Source organism: Melanerpes formicivorus, unplaced genomic scaffold (genome assembly GCF_026170545.1).
Source record: "Melanerpes formicivorus ecotype bairdi unplaced genomic scaffold, bMelFor1.0.p_v2 SCAF_1, whole genome shotgun sequence".
NCBI lineage: Eukaryota > Metazoa > Chordata > Aves > Piciformes > Picidae > Melanerpes > Melanerpes formicivorus.
The window spans coordinates 54,976,972-54,996,785 of record NW_027142353.1 but is presented as its reverse complement, the minus strand read 5'-3'; the positions used below and the strand labels follow the sequence as shown (position 1 = coordinate 54,996,785).

General features: G+C 38.7%; 1 protein-coding gene and 1 long non-coding RNA gene across 4 annotated transcripts in view; both read left to right on the top strand.

The window, feature by feature from the left end:
* LOC137443853 (uncharacterized) overlaps positions 1–19,814 on the top strand; it is a 115,744-nt gene that overhangs the window by 83,997 nt on the left and 11,933 nt on the right. The window lies entirely within an intron of this gene.
* Positions 1–19,814, top strand: part of TNFRSF19 (TNF receptor superfamily member 19) — a 67,973-nt gene that overhangs the window by 36,226 nt on the left and 11,933 nt on the right. The gene's annotated exons all lie outside the window — the stretch shown is intronic.

The window sequence follows — 19,814 nt, the reverse complement described above, 5'->3', positions numbered from 1 at the left end:
ACAAAACATTAAGAATCATTCTCCTTACTTTCTTTTTGTCATAAGAGGATAGCAGATTAAAATCAATGCTGTAGATTTATTATACCAGTTCATCTCTGTCAGCTAGTCCTGCAAGTGGTAGTGTATTGTTCAATTCAAAAACCAGAACAACACCAGAGTCACCATAATCCTTTAGCCTCTGGACAGCCTTTCTACTAAGCAAACTGTGACACTGAACTGTTTTGAGCTGTATTAGAGTAGTTCTTAGCACCTCCACTTTACTATTATTTCTAAACCAATCTACAGTTAGTGATGCTCATCTGTTATGCACACATTCAGTCTACAGTTTGGCTGTGCAAACAGCTAAATTGGAATAAATTGTGAGAGTCAAGGAAGAGAGGAAAGGAACACCTAGGTGCCAAGAGTATTTTACAACCAATTTGTTATCAAAGGAACAGCCTTGTATTATTTACTTTTCTCCCCCCCTTCTTTTTCTGCACTGGTATTTCTGGGTTTTGAAGTTTATTTTCATGATAATAATAGCACAGTATGCCCAGCCAGACACATTCTGCTCGTCATCATGACAAAGCAAGGAGCATGGGAAGCTGTGAAGGGGGAGTGGGGGAGGGGGAGGACTGGACCAGGGCAGGATACATTCCCACATGGAGCTTGGGAAACTAGCCTCTACAAGTTCCAGGAAATAAATACATTCTTTGCTTCAATGAAGCAGAAATGTTTTGTGGGATAAGTCAGAGCGGTGGAAATGTCTACAATTTGATTATAACGTGCATTTGAAGTAAACCTGCACTCAGGTCTAAAACTGCTACCTTTTCCTTTTTTGCCAGGAGCCGTGTTTTGAGATGCTGGTTTCAGTGAGAGTGGTTTCAAATATAAAGAATGTCTTGAACTAGAAAAGAAACAGTTTTTACTGAGATGAGGGATAAAAGTCAAGACTGCAGCTTGTTGAGACAAAAAACATATAGTAGGTCATGGTGAAAATAATTGCATTTTCTTGTGAGACATCCACATCTCCTCTGGCTAAAATTCTGTGTCTTTAAGGAACTTCTGCCACACTTTGACTGCCTTCACTAGGATTGATCACAAAGCTGTCTTTACATAATTGTTTTTACAAGAATTAAATGTAAGTGCTCTAAACTGCAACTGAGTCTCACTCTTTAAATCTACCAGGTGTGTAGTTTCACTCATGAAAGCTGCTATTTAAAGGATGGAATTTGATGGTATTTCCTTCTTCCTGGTGTTTAAAGTAGCTAGTATAGATTTATACCAAATTTTACCTCCACTTATTTACATTTACAAGATTAGCATCTGTGCTTTTGTAAACTTTCATGTGAGTGTAATGGGTGTTTGGGGTATGCAAGGACTGTACTTCAGAAGAAAGATTAAGAAAAAGAGACATTACAGTCTGCAGTGGAATATTGTAGGGTGACAAAATGCATGATTAGAAGTGAGGAGGAGGTGGCTGGAGTCTTTCTAGCTGCATAGGCATTCAGTGAAATACTCTTGCACTAGTGTTAGAAAAATTCTCACTGCTTCAGCTTTGCTGGACTTTATTTTTAAACATCATTTCATTAAAGGTAGCATTTTCATTTGAGAGTAATTTTCAGAAGACATTCAATTCCATGTTAGTTCTTCTGTTTACATAGTGGAATTTTAATGTACTCATACGACTTTCTTCTTTTTGGTTACAGAATTTAGTGCTTTAAAAGCTCTCAGACTCCACAGTGTTTTTCCAGCTGTTAAGATTTTCTGTAATTTGTGTTTAGTTGCTTTACACAAAATAATACTAATGCAAAGCAGTCTTTGAAGGTAGGCTCCTTAAGTGCATATGAGGCAACTGGCAGCTGAAAGTATGTAGCCAGTGAAACCAATCTTAATTGTTTAGCTCTGTTCCAACATATATGTCCATCTTATTTCAGGTTTGGGGCTTTTTTTCTGTTTTGGGGTTACCTTTCAGCATTTCTCATAATCCTTTTGGCCATGTGGGCCACTGTGACAGAAAACAGCTGGAGTATGGCGTAGTGATAGCTAATTTAGGTACAGCTAACAGCATCGCTAACTTACAAATATCAGTACTGCTTTATTACAGAGACGTCAGCATTCCATTCTCTCCTAACTAAAATGCACCCTTTTGTGAAAATGTAGAAAGGCAGTCTGGTGTTTTCCATGTGTGACTTTCCTGAAGGGAAGTTGTAGACAGGGGGATGTTGGTCTCTTCTCCCAGGCAGCCAGTATCAGAACGAGAGGACACAGTCTCAGGCTGCACCAGGGGAGGTTTAGGTTGGATGTTAGGAAGAAGTTCTATACAGAGAGAGTGATTGCCCATTGGAATGGGCTGCCCGGGGAGGTGGTGGAGTCACCATCATTGGAGGTGTTCAGGAGGAGACTTGATGGGGTGCTTGGTGCCATGGTTTAGTTGTTTAGGTGGGTTGGATTGGTTGATGGGTTGGACGCGATGATCTTGAAGGTCTCTTCCAACCTGGTTTATTATTATTATTATTATAGAGTAACTTATCTTCAGGAAGTCTGAAACAGCTTAGGCTCTTCAGAGAGATGAGAATGGCTATTCATGTCTTATAAAATTTAATTTTTATATTTTAATTATTTTATTCTTCATAGATCAGAGAAACTTAACTTAGAAAACTGAGTGTTTTCAAGTCTGTGTCCTTGATAATTGTGAGGCTTCGGACCCAGAAGCATCTTTGAGAAAAGAATCATGTATGACCTAGAGTTAAACAGCTCCTTTTCTTCCTGTTCTGATTTTGCTTTGTATGTTGGGCTTACCTCTTAAGACAAAAGATTGCAAGCAAAGAGGGGGGAAGATTTTTCCTTCTTTTAACAGCAGAGATGTTACCACTACAGTTAGTTGTAATGTTTCAGAATTATTATTCACATTCATTGCATTGTTAGTCACATACCAAAACTTTCACCCTGCCTAGCTCAGGGTGTAGTCTTCTTTCTTAATATACACATTCCCAGCTGATTTTCACTAACTCATGCTTTCTGTACCTCTCACTTTTGTGCCTGTGTCTGAAGAAAGACTTCATTACCTAGGTTGTTATCACTAACTGTATTATATTTTTCTAGCCAGAACTGGTCAGAAGTGTTTTGTCATTTCTATCCACTACTGTTCCTCCTGCTCGGGGTGTGGGGAAGAGAGAGTGCACCAAAACACAAAGCAAAGGGAAGGGAACAAATTATTTTTCCGTAGAAGAAAATTTAACATTCTGAAACGACATTGCAAGGAGATGCTGCTTCTAAACCAATCAAAATTTTTGTGTAGCCAGACACTATACCTAGGAAACAAAATTTTGAAGCAAAAGCTCCCAGAGCTTGCAGTCAGTCTATACTGTGAGACTTTTGTCTGCTTTCTTACAGTATACTTTTTAAGAGGAAAATCTGTTTTATCAGAAAGATTTTTCTATCATATGTAATACAGCTTAGTACTGCAAGCTGTAGGTATGAGATCTGTTCTGATAAATTGATTCATTTACTAATAATTGCTGTAGAAGAGTGCTCAGTGTAGCATGTCCTCTCTTGTGAATGATTTATCTTTCGAGTCCGTAGAAGGATGGTAATCTGAACTACTTTAGCAGTTGAGTGCTTGAAGTTTCCTGATCACCTTTGAAGCTCTTGTAGTGGCAGTAAGCAGAGGAATTATTTTGTGCTACCGCAAATCTAACTTAAGCATCTTTGCACAGTGAAATTTTGTTTCACTAAGTAAGTGACCAAGTCACCTAGTTAAAGCTACAAACTAAAAGAACTAGGCTAGTAGTGAATGTTCTAGAAATATGCTTACTACAAGCCTTTCAATTATTTAGAAATGCTTAAGGCTTGTATATCCAAACGGGCTCAAGATCCTGACTATAACATTGCATCACCAACTCTCCTCCTTGACAGCTACCTGGGGAAATGCTTAAAAGCCTAAGGGACCTACAACCATATATAGACTATGGTCTTCAGGGGTGTTCCACTGATTATGAGTCCAGGTAGCTGGCTCATCTGCTTTTTGCTGACTGCCATGGAAGGAAATGTTTATGCATGGACTAAGCAGGGTGCTCTCAGTAGGTGCCTAATTGGAGAATACAATCCCCATTCTCTATCACAGTTAAGAAGGCACCGACAAAGATCTCGGTGCTCTTCAGCAGTCATCCCAAAACATTTGCAACATTGCAAGGAGAATGCCCATCTGGCACTGAAACCATCAGGATCTACAAGCTAATCATTTCTGGACAATCTGTTCTATGGTGCCTTCTAATGCAAAACTCTGAACAGAGCAGGCTGGGACATTGACTGGGAGTCTTTTTCTTCATAACTTCCAGTCCAAAATCCTTCCTTTATGCTGTGTTTGGCTGCTTGTCCTTATTTTTGGATTCTTCCATTGCAAGTAGGCTTTCCAGCACAGTGTAAGCAGCCTAGATGGGACAGTGCCCAGCACTGCTGTGCTTTTTGTGATCCTAGTTTTATGAATTATCAAATTAGTAAGTCTAAATACAGCTCAATTGTTCTTAAGATAAAGCCCTCGTTCATGAATGTTGATTATTCTTCCATTCTGATTGCAGCTACAAGTGATAGTTAAATTCCAATTTAATGCTCATAACCTTTCAAAAAGAGGAGAAAAGCATATTTGCTGTCTTTGCTGTTTGGATATGCTAATGAAAGTAGGCTAATAACACTTTTGTTCCTTTCTTGAATAAAAATTTGTTCAATTAGTTGATTATTTGAGTTGTATTTTGAAGTAAAGCTGAAGCAGTAAATTAGTGAATTTCCATTTAAGTGACTATCCAATTAATCAACCAAATTTTGCTCCCTACTTCCTGCTTCATGTGTTTGTGTGAAGTACAGGTAACTAGGTCAGACTTCCTGTTTCAGTTATTCTGCTATTTAATCTCTAATAATGAACTGTCCTCTGTTTTGCTTCTTGCTACCCATGTATTGCTGGATGTGTTAAGACTCACCATCCTAGAGGAGGTCTGTTCATCTAATGAAAACTTAGTTGAATACAACTCTCCAATCTCTCTGCAAAGCTTAGCAAAAATCATTGCATATCCAAAAAAAAAAAAAAAGGGATGAAAAACCTAAACAAGCAAAAAGCTTACCTCTGATCAGCTGCCTCCTCCAAAAGAAAAATATGATCAGCAGGAAACAGTCTGCCACAGTTTTCCAGAAACTGATTGATGAATAATGGGCTAACACTTGATAAATTCAAGTGGAGCATCAGGAATACATTCTAAAATATGGGGTTACAATTTTACTACACTGCTTTCTGCACTATTGTGAGTAACCCTGTACATCAGGAAATCAATCTGCACAAACAAATCATTAGAAGACCTTCCTGCTATATGAACTTGTGTGGGCTTTGTACCTTTTCATTCATAAAATTATTGCCTTTTTCCTTTCCTTTCTTTGGTTATGATTGTCTTTCTCCTTCTGTAATGAAAAATGTTCTGAGCATCATTAAAATCTACCCTCATTTGTGTGGCATAAGTTCAAGTTATGGTTCACTAACATAGACTTCGTAGTAGCCATGCAAAGCCAAACAGAATTGGATTTGATGCTTATTTTTTTGATAGTATTTCTTTCTGGAGGCTCTATGGAGGCTGTGCTTTGACTCCCCCTTTGTGTCATTTTCCACAGAAAATATTAAAGTTTTCCTTTTATTACATATGATGATTACAGTATGAGATTTTTCCTTGGCAGAACATGGTTTGTTAGATTGAGTTCACGTATGTTGTCATAATTAAGGCTGCGTGAGATGGATTGTGAAACTTTCTTATGGATCAAAACATAGATAGAAAGTTCCACTGTGAAGAGTTTGTGTGTGAAATCTGCCTGAGGTAGGACTTAGTGGAAGAATGATGCCCAAACTGATACACAGACAGTGAAAACCATCCATCTTTCAGTATATGAACAGTATTATAACTTCTCTTTGTCCTAGTAGAAGTAAAGCTTAGGGGGTTTATGTGAATCTGTAAATAGAATAAAATAGACTACCCTTTCCTTTTGATTCAAGGGCAGTCATATAGAGAGATTTTATGCAATAAGGTGTTGATGCTAGTAAGTGACAAATAATGAGGTAGACTATTCATTTCATCTCAACATGCCAGGGAAGACATTTGTACTTTTTAAGGAGTCTCAAGAGTCTCTACTGTCAGAGAATATTACTACTTCTTTTGATGGCTGATGACTTAAGGTATGCTGTAGCTCTTCCAACAGAGCAAAAATACCAACCCAAAGCAACCCTGGCTCTTTCTTACTGTTACTTTGTGCCAGCAGATGGGATTCCGCAATAAGATTATTTATTTTCTTCCAGAATTGGAGGGCTCATGTTCCACCCTTGTGCCAGTTGACCCCCATAGCCATGCCTGAGGCTATCAATAAGCACTGTGTTCTTGCTCACAGTCACACGTATCCTGTCATTCTGCATCCCTGTCATTTAAGTTCTAGATTTACCTGGATTGAACTGAACTGAGTTCACTGACTGCACAAGTATCAGAGTGTTTGGTTGTCCTTGAGCATGCCTGTGTCATATGAGTCTCTGGGCTGGTGAAAGATTTTCATTCCTGGTGGTTTAATATCCTTTTGCAAGGGAAAACCCACTTTTCCTTCCTGGCCACTGATGGCAAGGTTTCTGAGAACAGAGAATTTGCCTTCAATTACTTTTAACTATTACATATTTGAAAGATATTGAATGCAGCCAGTGGCCTGTAGGTGTTCTGGCTGCTAAAAATAACTTCAGAATTGTAAATTCTATTCTAGTAAAATGTTATTACAGAACCCATACTGTTTTAAAGATTATATTTTTTGAGATACATACCAAGATTAGAATTGTGTGTGGTAGTTTTAGGCTTATGCCTTTCACAGATCTGGAACAGGCAAGTGGTAAAATGTAAATAAATCATTATTGGGTGTGAAAAGGAAAATAGTGATAACTCTCCAATGGGTTTGTTTAGAACCATCTACCATAAAATTTAGTTTGTAAACCAATTTCTCTTTCTTCTTGCTTTTTCACTCTGGGGAGATACTAACTGTGTGCTTCTGCTGGCTTCTGCTTGACCATGGCTGCATTTCCTTTGGCTAAGTTTTAATGTCTCTCTGCTCCTTTCTCTTGTCCTTTTCGTGTACAACGGAGTAAGAGGGGGGCAGGGAGGGAGAAGCTATTAGCTTCCCCTGGTCTTTGGCCCAGGGGGCTCCTTGTGCTGTTTATTAATTGTAAATATAGTAAATAATGTGTATTTTGTACATATTCATTGCATTTCGTTGTAGATTGTAGTTTTGCTTGTAAATACAGCTTTCTTTTGCTTCCAACTGAGCTGGTCTGGCAAATGTAACGTTGGGGGGAATTTCCAACTCACCACATTGTGTCATCTTCAGTTTGGTTTTCTACGTGAATGCAGTATAGTGTATAATGTTGGCATGTATCATCTCTTTTAAATCCTTTTAACCCTTATGACTGATTTCTATCCGTGCTGACAGAGTGTCAAAAACCTCAGGCAAGGAATTTTCTGATGTTACAAAACCAAGTGATCTATCTCATAGTGTACTTACTGAGAATAGTGTAGTAAAAGCTACTACCACACATTCTTCAGCAGAAAATGTAGAGAAAGGAAGATAGTGGTAATTTCTGGACCTCTTGGAAGTGTTCAGTTAGTGTGATTGGCAGGGGAACAGGAACATTTGAACACTGAGTGTGAAACTTTAAAAAAAAATCATCTTTTTCTAGCATAAAATCTAGAAGATTATTAGCAGTTCCTACTTAGATGTTACGTTTTCAGAGTGAGTAGACGTAAACAGCTTCCATCATACATATGAAAATCCCATATTAGGTATGGGAGGAATATTAGTTTATAATGTCTGCAAACTTTGAGTTTGTGATCATACATATTAAGTTTTAAGTAGATGTTATGAGGCTGAAGTGACATTTGACAGAGCTGAGAGACATTTGGCTTTCTAGTTTCAGCGTTGGATTGGACTAATTATCTACCAAAGCATGTATTGACATATTTCAGAGAAAACACAATATTCTAACATACATTTACTTCATTGTTTACTACAGTATGATGAAAAAATGATAGCTTGGAATTAAGGTGGCCTTTTCAGTTTGTGGTTTTAAAATGCATTGGATCAAATGTCATTTATTTCGTGAATTCACATCGCAAGTTCGTGCAACTATTAATAGTTTACATAAGTGGTGCCCATCTGGCATTCAGAAGGTTATATCTAATCAGTACACAATAACATGCAGGGCAGAATTTGTATCTTTGTTCTAACTCACAGCTGGCAACCCTATCTGCTAATCCCAGTGAAAGCTTCAGTTTGAAACATAAAACTACTTTTGAACTTGTATATCCTTCCTCACAGATGTCTGGAGCCTCGGTGATGTGTTTCTTTCACAATTCCTTTTAAATCAGGGAATGAATTGTTGCAGTAAGAGTGATATTAGGGATTCAATGCCTATGAAATAAATCCTTAACTATCCATTTTAAGAGTGCATTTTATAAAAGCAAAGAAAGCTGAAAGTGACCAAAATGCTTTGATTTTATGTTTTCATGTAGTAAGAATTCTTTGTGAGGACCTTGCATCATTTGGTTTAAAAATTCCTTAGGTATAGCCTGACAAAGTTTATAATTGCAGTACTCACTTCTAGTTTGCTCATCTAAAATATGAGCATAAAATATGAGTTTACAAGCATATTTAGTGTTGATTCTTGACGCTGTTCAGTACAGTTAGAAAGTGAAATTTTCATCTTAACTGCCGAGTATGAGAATTTTAACGTGTTGTGTTTTGTTTTTTAAAGCCAGTTTACCATACTCTCCTTTCTAGTAGTAACTTGTGCAACCTTTCATCTTGTGAGTCAATCCTATAATTAGTATCCTTCGTTGCCAAAGGCATACTGCATGTTTGTTTTAGGTACAGAATGTCTGCAAGAAATTTAACTTAATGATTACTTTTTAATGTAAGAGCTGGTTAGCTCAATTACACTAGATTAAAGTGAACTTGAAATTCCTGAGTTACTGAGAAGGGGCTAATTGTTGACCTGTACTGAATAAGTACTACTTCCTATGGTTTGGTGTTTTTTTTCTTATGTGTGCTTACTAATGTGGCTGGCCCTCTAGCCCAATCTTGCAGTGGCTCGAAGTAATTATCTGTTTGTTGTACAAAGTGGATTTGCAAAGTTCTGGGTTTAACTTGGCCATTAGGTTGATCAAAATTATTCCAGCACTGCATACATTGCAATAAAGCTGCAAAACATGAACATGGAAGTAAATACTTATGCATGACCTAAGCAGGATGCTCTCAGTAGGTGCCTAATTGGAGAATACAATCCCCATTCTCTATCACAGTTGAGAAGGCACCGACAAAGATCTCTGTGCTCTTCTGTGGTAATCCCAAAACATTTGCAACATTGCAAGGAGAATGCCCATCTGGCACTGAAACCATCAGGATCTACAAGCTAATCATTTCTGGACAATCTGTTCTATGGTACCTTCTAATGCAAAACTCTGAAGAGAGCAGGCTGGGACATTGACTGGGAGTCTTTCTTCCCTCTTCCTGTGCAGAGAATGTTCAGGTGACTTCTTCTGAAACAGATACTTGCTTCAGTCAGATGAATCTCACTAACAGAACTTAACTTTTCAGTGTGTCTTCTGTATTCTGTGACTAATTTCTATTGACTTCTGTTAAAGAGGGGAAGATGTTATGTTTCAAATTAAGTAATACAACAGAGCAAGGATGTTGTATTCAGTGGCCTTTTGTTCTCTGTGACTTGACTTTATCCCCAAAGCTTTAATTGGTGATTTGAAAACGTGCTTTTTGTAAGCTGCTATTATTTCTGACTTCAAAGCTGGAGTTTTTTCATCTTTGATGTAGTTTGCATGTGCATGCCTACTGTTGCACAGCAGGTAACTTTCCTTGCAGTAAATCATGGCATTTACTTTGATACTTGCAGTATTGCAATAAGGTGGTGACAAATGTCCAGCATTTTTAAAAGATGATGAGAGTGCAAAATTGAACATTAAAAAATTAGATAATACTAGTAGGATTGATCATGCAACTCTTCCACCTTAATTCAAAGCCATAATTCAGCCCAGTTGTGTGTTAAGTATTATGAAAGAGTCTTAATTAAGTAAACAGGCTCTGTTTTCCACAATGCAGACATATTTCCTGACCCTCTTCTCCCCCCACTGTATGGAAATGGCTAACAGTTGTTTTTCCTACAAGAAACCTAAAAAAAACCCACAAAAATATCCCCACAAAACTGTCCACCTTCCCTACCTCCCCCTCAAAAAAAAACCACCCAAACAAACCTCCCCCTCCCCAACCCAAACAAAAAAACCCAACCCAAATTAAAAAACCAGCAACAACCTCTGATGCAGAACTATTTGCATTGTCTGGAGAATTTACCCTAAATCAGTGATATTTTAATATAATTGTGAAGAGGAAATAAAGTGGTGGGTAAGCCTGAGTATTTAATTTTGTAGCATTGTACATTTCATGTCATTGTCGGCTGTGCAAAAAGGCGTCCTTAGTGCTGAAGGCTTCAACTGGATATGTTCAACTGGAGAGAAGAAATAGCTTTTACCAAGGTCAGTTTATTGCCTGGTGGTTAAAACAACCTCCATGCAGGTGGCTGAGGAGACACCTGAACCTTGGTAAAGGTCTCTCAAGCTTGTTACAGAAGCCAGAAACTCCATCATTACCTCCCCCTTCAAGAGTGGCATCTGAAAGGTGTTATAAGTCACGTTCATTATTGCAAACCCCTCAATTTAATTTTCAAGGAAGACCAGAGATTTTTGTTCTCAGGAGAGTTTTAAGAGAAGATGGAAGCCCCTCTCTGCCACTCTGAGCAATATATGGGACAGAACAGATGTCAGTATTCTTCTCCAGGTTTCTATGTCTGTAGGCCTGAGCACAGCGTTCTGTAACTTTTTACTTGCGGTACATAGGAAGTGTGTGATGTGTTACAGGTCTCTAGTTTCCCTGCTAGAGACCTTGATTTTAAATATTACAGGGTTTAGGGCTTAAGTTTTCATAATTTGTATAATGGTTTGGGTTGGAAGGGACTTTAAAGATCATCTAGTTGCAACCCCCCTGCCATGGGCAGTGACACCCTGCACCAGGGCAGATTGATTTTTCAGGGCTTCATCTAACGTTGCCTTGAATGCTGCAGGGAAGGGGCATCCATGATCTCCCTGGGAACTTGTTCCAGTGTCTCACCACCCTTCCAGTAATGAATTTTTCTAATATCCAGTCTAAATCTAGCTTCCTCAAGCTTAAATCTGTTCCCCCTTGTCCTATCACTACAAGCCCTCGCAAAAAGTCCCTTCCCTTAAGGGAAGTCCCTTAAGTTTTGTATACTTTAGACCTGTGCCAGACCTGATCAGGTCCTTTGTTACTCTTCATAATGGATGCTAAAATACAGTGGCATCAATTTCATATGTGCATTTGTTATTCCAAAGTTTATGTGAAACTTGTGGGACTTCTATTTTTCATATATTCTCTCAGTTTAAATACACTTTAAAAAAAAATTTAATAGTAATAAATTCTTGTAGTGTCAAACACGCATGCACACAGCCATCTCTTTCCAGATCTCTTTCACTACTGCTTTTTATTTGTCCCATTACTGAAAGGAGGCTCTTTCTGCATGGAATTCCTAATAGCTAGAAGAATTTCCTCCGCCTTAATGTATTTTCACATTCAATAACAAAAGAAGCACAGAGTTCTTTAGCCATCAGGATTTCATTCTCCTTAGCCTTAGTTATTTTGTGTTTTAATTGTAGGCTAGGAAACGATGAGGGAAGCATACTAAAATGTTACTGCCTTTTTTTATCACTGATGAACATCTTGCTCTCTGGACTAGATAGCTTGTTTGGCTAATTCAAAAGCTTCCCTTTTACACAAGATAAGGAAATGTTCCTGCACATAATTTGATATTCAAATATAGTGGGTTTTGTAATGTCACTCACTTATATATATATACATATGTTTTATTTCATTGACTATACAATCTCTATTTTCTAAAGCTATAAAAACTGTATGGCTGTAAGAACTTTGACTGAAAACTATTACAGTATAATGTGATTCTGATGAGGAAATGGGCATCAAATCCACAGACAGAAGTGAGGTATGTGAGTACTGTTATTTATACAAAACATTATTAAAGCAAGAAAAAAACATAGCTCCTGCAATTGTGCTGCATAGACTATTAGATATGTCTGTCCAAGTTTGTATTAACAAATTTAGGAGACAGACTTGCAGCTGTCATGCAAGCTTTTGCTCTGCTCTCTGAGTGGGGTAGGGGGGTAGAAAGGAAAGTTTCAGAGATTACTTCTCATTGAATCCAAAGGGACAAACTCTTCTATGACAGATTTATAATTCACTTCTTACTTTACTGGGATTTGTACAACTATAAATATATGTATATGTTTATGCACACACACACACATGTATAACCGTATTAATTTCAGTGACTGTAGGTATACGTGTCAATTATGCTTGAAATATGTACCATGTGGCAGCCATGTACTAGTGGAAGCACATGTATGTGCTGTGCCCAGGTGAAGGCATAGCTACCCTACCAGCCCTCAGTCCTGCCTGTCTGGCAATAGCTACAGGATAGAGCTTTTCGATGCTCTCAGATTGCAAACCACACTGAAAACCAATCTGTGCACCAATCTAAAAGTTCATCACACAGCAGCTGTGGGATCTTGTTTGAACCTTTTAGAACAGATCAGTAGCTGGTATTCACAGGGTTTTGATAAATGAAAGTAAGTTACTCTGGCTAAAGAAACAAACTTCAGACATGCTGCTTATATTTGCATGCATGCCACTGTCATTTAGAATAAACCTTTATTTAGAATAAACCAAACCAGGTTGGAAGAGACCTTCAAGATCATTGCATCCAACCCATCAACCAATCCAACCCACCCAAACAGCTAACCCATGGCACCAAGTACCCCATCAAGTCTCCTCCCGAGCACCTCCAATAATGGTGACTCCACCACCTCCCTGGGCAGCCCATTCCAATGGGCAATCACTCTTTCTGTATAGAACTTCTTCCTAACATCCAACCTGAACCTCCCCTGGTGCAGCCTGAGACTGTGTCCTCTTGTTCTGGTACTAGCTGCCTGGGAGCAAAGGCAGCAAAGGCAGAGGGTGAGAAGTATATTAATGTCCAATATTTAACTAAGTGAATATACAATTGGATTCTAAAGAATGTATGATCTCCCTCTCTTTCAGAAAACAGATAGTAGCAGTAGTTGCCTTCTTGAAAATGCTGTGTGTTTAGGCAGTGCAAGATCTTCTGCTTGTGTGTATAATGTCTTGTATAAGCATTTTAGAACTGAACAGTAACTGCCATAAGCAGACTTAATTGACTCAGAATACTTTGTTCTATAACTCAGTAGTCCTAAAGATGATTTGAGGCTGCACACATACAGAATACAAACCAGGTACTTTCTGCTCTCATCTTCTGTGAAATTCATAGCCTGGATGGGGTGGATGCATTCTGTAGTTGGATTTTAAGAAGAAGAAAATGCTGGAATACTTTTTCTCAAAACCTATCTGGAAAAGAATCTGGCAAAAAGTACAAGTTAGAAGTGAAGTATGCAAATAGTTGTTGTGGGGTTTGGTTTGGTATTGATTTGTTTTGGGTTTGGGTGTTTGTTTTTGTTTGTTTCATTTTGATTTTTCCTGTGCCCAGCAGTCTCTTACATTCTGACACAAACTTCATGTGATATTGATTTAACACTTGAAAACATCTGGGACTGAAACTGTATTTTCTGCAAAATAGTTATTAGATACCCTTAATTGTCAGAGGGGCAAAGTGAGCTCTTGGAAGCAAAAGTCAGAAGGGTAATTGCAGACAGCACCACAGTCAGATTAAGAGCTGTATATACTTTGTGCCACTAGGTCATGCTAAATAGTTCAGATTTATGGAGGAGCAACATCCTGCCTTTTCATACTGATAACCAGTTATATTCCACTTGGGGAGGGAGAATAGGTAGTTGAGCAGTGACATGAATTTTGTCCCACTTCCTCTGATTTTTTGCTTAGTCTCAGAGTTCTTTAGCAGGTTGTTTGAGCGTTTCGGTGATTTGGGGCTTTATTCTCATGTAGTATTTTAATATGGCCAGACAGTTCTCAAAGCTGAAAGTTTTGTGTATAAACGAGTGTTACTTTGGTGCCTATTTATCAGTGCCTTTGACTTGACCATAGTCATACCCAGAGTTAACATCTTTTAATTCCTAAAAGAAAAATATGTTGCAGAGGGCAGTATCGTGGAGTTCACATACACTTTAAATTCACAGGCACACTTAATTGTTCTTCCATTTCAAACATAAAAGGCTGTCAGCAGTTGGAGCTTGTGAAAATGCGCTGTGCAAGAGGAATGGTCTTGGAAACAACTAAAATTCCACAGATTTTAATTTATAAGCACATTGCTCAGGATTTCCAAACAATGGGTAAATACTTGAATAGTCATTGTTCTCCCCTAGGGCTTTCTGGTACATTTATTAAAAAAAAAAATAACAAACCCAGCAAAATCAAACCAAACACTTGCAGGGCACTAACTTGGAAACTGAAGGCTTTAAAGTCAGCATTTGGAGTGCATTTTTCAAAGTGTGGTTTGACATGATGAACTTCTGGGTGTAGGCCATGCACGCAAATGGCTTTCTTTTTACAGATGCTGGGAGACCCTCTCTGTTCACCACAGTCTCCCAAAAGTAATGTTTAATAAAGTTTCTTACCTCTCACTTGAAAGATCAGAAGACAGGCAGTCAGCTGCTCTGTAAAGACTCAAACATACTCAGCACAACATAATTGCCACTGATGTTAATTCTTAATAGAATAGAATAGAATAGAATAGAATAGGAATAGAATAAACCTTTATTTAGAATAAACCAAACCAGGTTGGAAGAGACCTTCAAGATCATCACATCCAACCCATCAACCAATCCAACCCACCTAAAAACTAAAGCATGGCACCAAGCACCCCATCAAGTCTCCTCCTGAACACCTCCAATGATAGTAGTACATATTAGACATGCATTATATATGTATATATATATATATACATCTATATGTATATATATATATATATCTAGTATTGGTGCTATAGGTGCATACATCCTGTTTATACATAATGCACACGTTTTCTTGATGAGGAGTAGGTAAAGACACTGCCTTTTAAAATTTGAAGTTAGCATAAACATTTTTCAAGCTTTTTTGAAAGGAAGGAGTTTCAAGATGTGTCACATTACCTCGCATTTTCTGTGGATTGAGAGCACACATATAGATAGCCACAGCAATTCAGCTGACAGGCAAGAACTTGTTAAATTATCATGACCTGAGGGTATGTCTGAGCCCTTAATTTGAGTCAAATTGAGGTCAATACCACTGACTTGGGCCCATCAGCATAAAGGTAACAGCAAAACACTTTTTAGAGTAGGAAAATGTTCTTTTCCTCTCTCATGACCAGAAATGCCAACATTGCAGGAATCAACAGTCTGAGTTATTTTTGTATACTATTTTCAATCCTGATTGCAAAAGGTCGCCTTCTGTCCAATGTTACCATGTTGTCATGAAGTGGAGTTTTGATTGGCTTTGCTTTGTTTTGCAAACCTTCTTTGGATTAATATGGACATAATGGGGTAAGAAAACTCAAACATAATCCACGGCTCATCCTCCTCAACTTTGGTAATTGTTGTATCATTATTACTACATTTATTATATCCAGGGAAGACGTGTAAAATGATGTAGGTTCTGTTTTGCATGGTTAGTCTACTGCAGAAAGCTTTCTTTTAGGTATTCTGATTCCAGTAGTGATGGTTCTGAAAAAGAAAAAAAAAATCTAAGCAGATAAATATGAAGTAAGTGATAAAGGAAGTCTTTTCACATTTTGTGCTCTCCAGTTGCCTGGTGTAATAGTCTGGAAATGCAACTATCCTATTTGGCGAAAGTAAGAGGTGGTGCAGTTGGGATTCGTATCATAGTATCAGTCAGGGTTGGAAGGGACCACAAGGATCATCTAGTTCTGACCCCCCTGCCATGGGCAGGGACACCCGACACTACATCAGGCTGGCCAGAGCCTCATCCAGCCTGGTCTTAAATGCCTCCGGGGATGGGGCCTCAACCACCTCCCTGGACAACCCATTCCAGGGCTTCACTCTCACAGTGAACAACAACTTCTTCACGTCCAGTCTGAATCTCCCCACCTCCATCTTCATTCCATTCCCCCTAGTCCTATCACTACCTGCTATCCTAAGAAGTCCCTCCTCAGCCTTCTTGTAGGCCCCCTTCAGATACTGGAAGGCCACAATTAGGTCACCTTGGAGCCTTCTTTTCTCCAGACTCAGTGTCATCTGAATTACTGCTATTGACAAAAACTGTACCTGCTTTTATGCATATACTGCGATTACATGCACTGTTGGGTAATTGAGGGAAGAATGTGTATTTAGACTCACTGCTCAAAATTACAAAAGAGGCAGCTTGGTATTTTGGGTAGTTATTCTTTAGTGCTAGCACATTTCTAGACGATATTGCAACTACTTCTTAAATGTTGGGGTAGGTTTTTTTTTAATTGGGGTGGGTTTTTTTTAATTGTTGTGATGCATAATGCACACATGCTTTCCAAAATCATAAAGTGGTGTGCACTTTCTCCCTCTTTTCTTAGTGTGTCCCATCCAGTTCACAGTATTTAATTAAATATGTACATTTAATTGTGTAATCATTTAATAGACGTAAAAACAAGTTTAAAGTGCCCCTCCTTGTTTTACTGAAATGGGACCATTAATCTGTGAGCCTGAGAAGACAGTTTATGAAAATGCATGTATGTCTGAGTAGCACTGAAAGCAGAGGTCAGCAGTGCCCAAGGGGACACTTCTACAATAGCATTCCACTTCTGAAATGTTGGCCTCTGCAGGGAAGATCACAATCATTATAATCAGAGCTGCGCTGCCATGGACTGCCCACAGCAGCTATTCCAAAAAGTTCTTTGAAGGTAGAGATGAGTGGTAGACATTCTGAGGAAGAGAAATTGCTTTCTTAAGGACATAAATAATTAATTAACTCAAACAAATCTTAAATAACTAGATGGCTCAAGTATTTTTTGTGTTTGTTTTTATTTTGCCCTCCCAGGGTAAGATAAAGCACTGTGTTTCCAGTTTGGTGATTGATGGTGGGCAATAAAGGAATATTTAATTTATGATTTCCCATAGTATGTAATCATTTTTGTGAGGAAATGAAGAGCCAAAAATATAGCAGCTTTGCCTCCAGTGCTTTTGTTCATTTTTGCTTTAAGGAGTAATTATTATTCCTACTAATTATGGAGGCCTAAGTTCTGGTAACTTTTTAGTACTTTTAGGTAGGTACATTTAATACAGATGTGTATATGAAACATAGTTAAAGATAACCTGATCCATTTTTTATTGTCTTGTTTTTTAAACCTTTAGCCAGACTATATTTAACCTCCCAAAGATTAGATCAAGCAGTTACCCCAAACTGAAAACCAGGTATCAAAGCACAGTTCTTGGTCTTCACACCAAAGCCAACACACGTTGCTACACAGACAGCTTTTTTCCAATATACTTTTACTGCTTCTCAGAGAATCATATCCTGTAGCTTTACATACAATGCAGAAATTTCTGCAGTCTGCTAAAACTGTAAACTTAAAACTCCAGCTGCAAGAACTCCAGAAAGAGAGTGAAAAGTTTTCAGTGGAAGATTGCAGTGCTGCTGCCAAAGGCATTAAAGTTATGGCAAAAAGATTATGGCAGTGGTTGCTTTTTCTTTCAAAGAGCAAGGAAGATCTGGTAAAGTGTTCATAAAACTTAGCTCTTTGAGTAATATGAATTGTACAAAATCATAAACAGAGGGACAGGTAATAATTACTTAAGAGGAAAGTACGTGAGCCCCTGAACTGGAATTTTTTTTCATGTTATCTCTGACACAAATAATAGATTATCTGCTATGATAGTATCACAGTATCACTTAGGTTGGAAAGGACCTCGAGGATCATCGAGTCCAACCTATCAACACAAAATGATAACAGTCCAGTACAAGGACAGGCATTCAAGTAGTGTGAGGACCTGGTGCTCAGGGACATGGTTTAGTGTTGACCCTTCAGTGCTGGCTTGAGGGTTGGACTGAATGATCCAGCAGATCCAGAGAGGTGGTTCTGCCGCTTTGCTCTGATGAGATTTCACCTGGAGTACTGTGTCCAGCTCTGGAGCACTCAATATAGGAAGGACATGGACCTGATGGAGTAGGTCCAGAGGAAGGCCATGAAAATGATCAGGGGGTTGGAGCACCTCTACTATGAGGATAGGCTGAGGGAGCTGGGGTTGTTCAGCCCAGAGAAGGGAAGGCTCCGTGGAGACGTAATAGCAGCCTTCCAGTACCTTGAGGAGGGCTATGTGAAGGATGGAGAGAGACTGTTTACAAAGGCCTGAAGTGACCGGACGAGGGGCAATGGCTTCAAACTAGAGAAGAGCAAATATAGATTGGATGTTAGGAACAGGTTCTTTACCATTGCCACCGGTTCACTGAAAAGAGCCTGGCTCTGTCCTCTTTACATCCTCCCTTCAAGGATTTATACACATTGATGAGATACCCCCTTGAACCTTCACTTCTCCGGACTGACCAGTCCCAGCTCTCTGTGTTTTCTCACAGCAAAGAAGCTCCGATTCCTCAATCATCTTGGTGGCACTTCATTGGACTCTTCAGTAGCCCCACTCTGTCAAATTTGGCAAGTTAAAGGATATAAAACAGATGTGCTATAAATTTTCTTTCTACACTTTTGACATGACATAATAGTACGAATTAAAGATAATCTTTAGTCCAGCAGATATGAGTACAACGATGCCCTTTTTTTGTATGCTTTTGTTTTCCTTCACATTGAAATCAGGAAATCAACAACTAAACATTCTTTCCTCTGAACAATAGCCATGATCTGACCTCTCCACTTTGTTTTTAAACATTCCTCTGCTTACTGGCAATTACATTATACTGAAATTTACATAAACTGTCTTTATTAAATATATTTCTGTGCCTTTTTCTTTCTTCCCTTGGATTCTTTTATTTCTCCCAATTCTGATTATGTGAACCATTTCTTAGGAATTCTATCCTTTAGGTTTCTAACAAGGACTTTCACAGGGAAATATATATATATATATATATATATATATATAAAACTTATATAAGTTAATAAAATATGGTTTGTGGGTTGGTTTGGGGTTTTCTTGTTGTATTTTGGGTTTTTTCCAAATTGATATCAGAGAAATATTTACTGTTTGTTGCTTCACAGTATCACTAAGGTTGGAAGAGACCTCAAAGATCATCGAGTCCAACCTGTCACCACAGACCCCATGACTAGCCCATAGCACCAAGTGCCACTTCCAATCTCCTCTTGAACACCTCCAGGGATGGTGACTCCACCATCTCCCTGGGCAGCCCATTCCAATGATGAATTACTCTCTCTGTGAAGAACTTTCTCCTCACCTCGAGCCTAAACTTACCCTGGCGCAGCTTGAGACTGTGTCCCCTTGTTCTGGTGCTGGTTGCCTGGGAGAAGAGACCAACCCCTTCCTGGCTACAACCACCCTTCAGGTAGTTGTAGAGAGCAATGAGGTCACCCCTGAGCCTCCTCTTTTCCAGGCTTCTCCCAAGTAACATGTGATAGGATGAGAGGATGCCAGGGGAGGTTTAGATTGGCTATTAGGAAAAGTTTCTTCACCAAAAGTGTTGTCAAGCATTGGAATAGGCTGCCCAGGAAAAGGGCTGAGCCACCATCCTTAGAGGTATTTGAAAGACTTAGATGT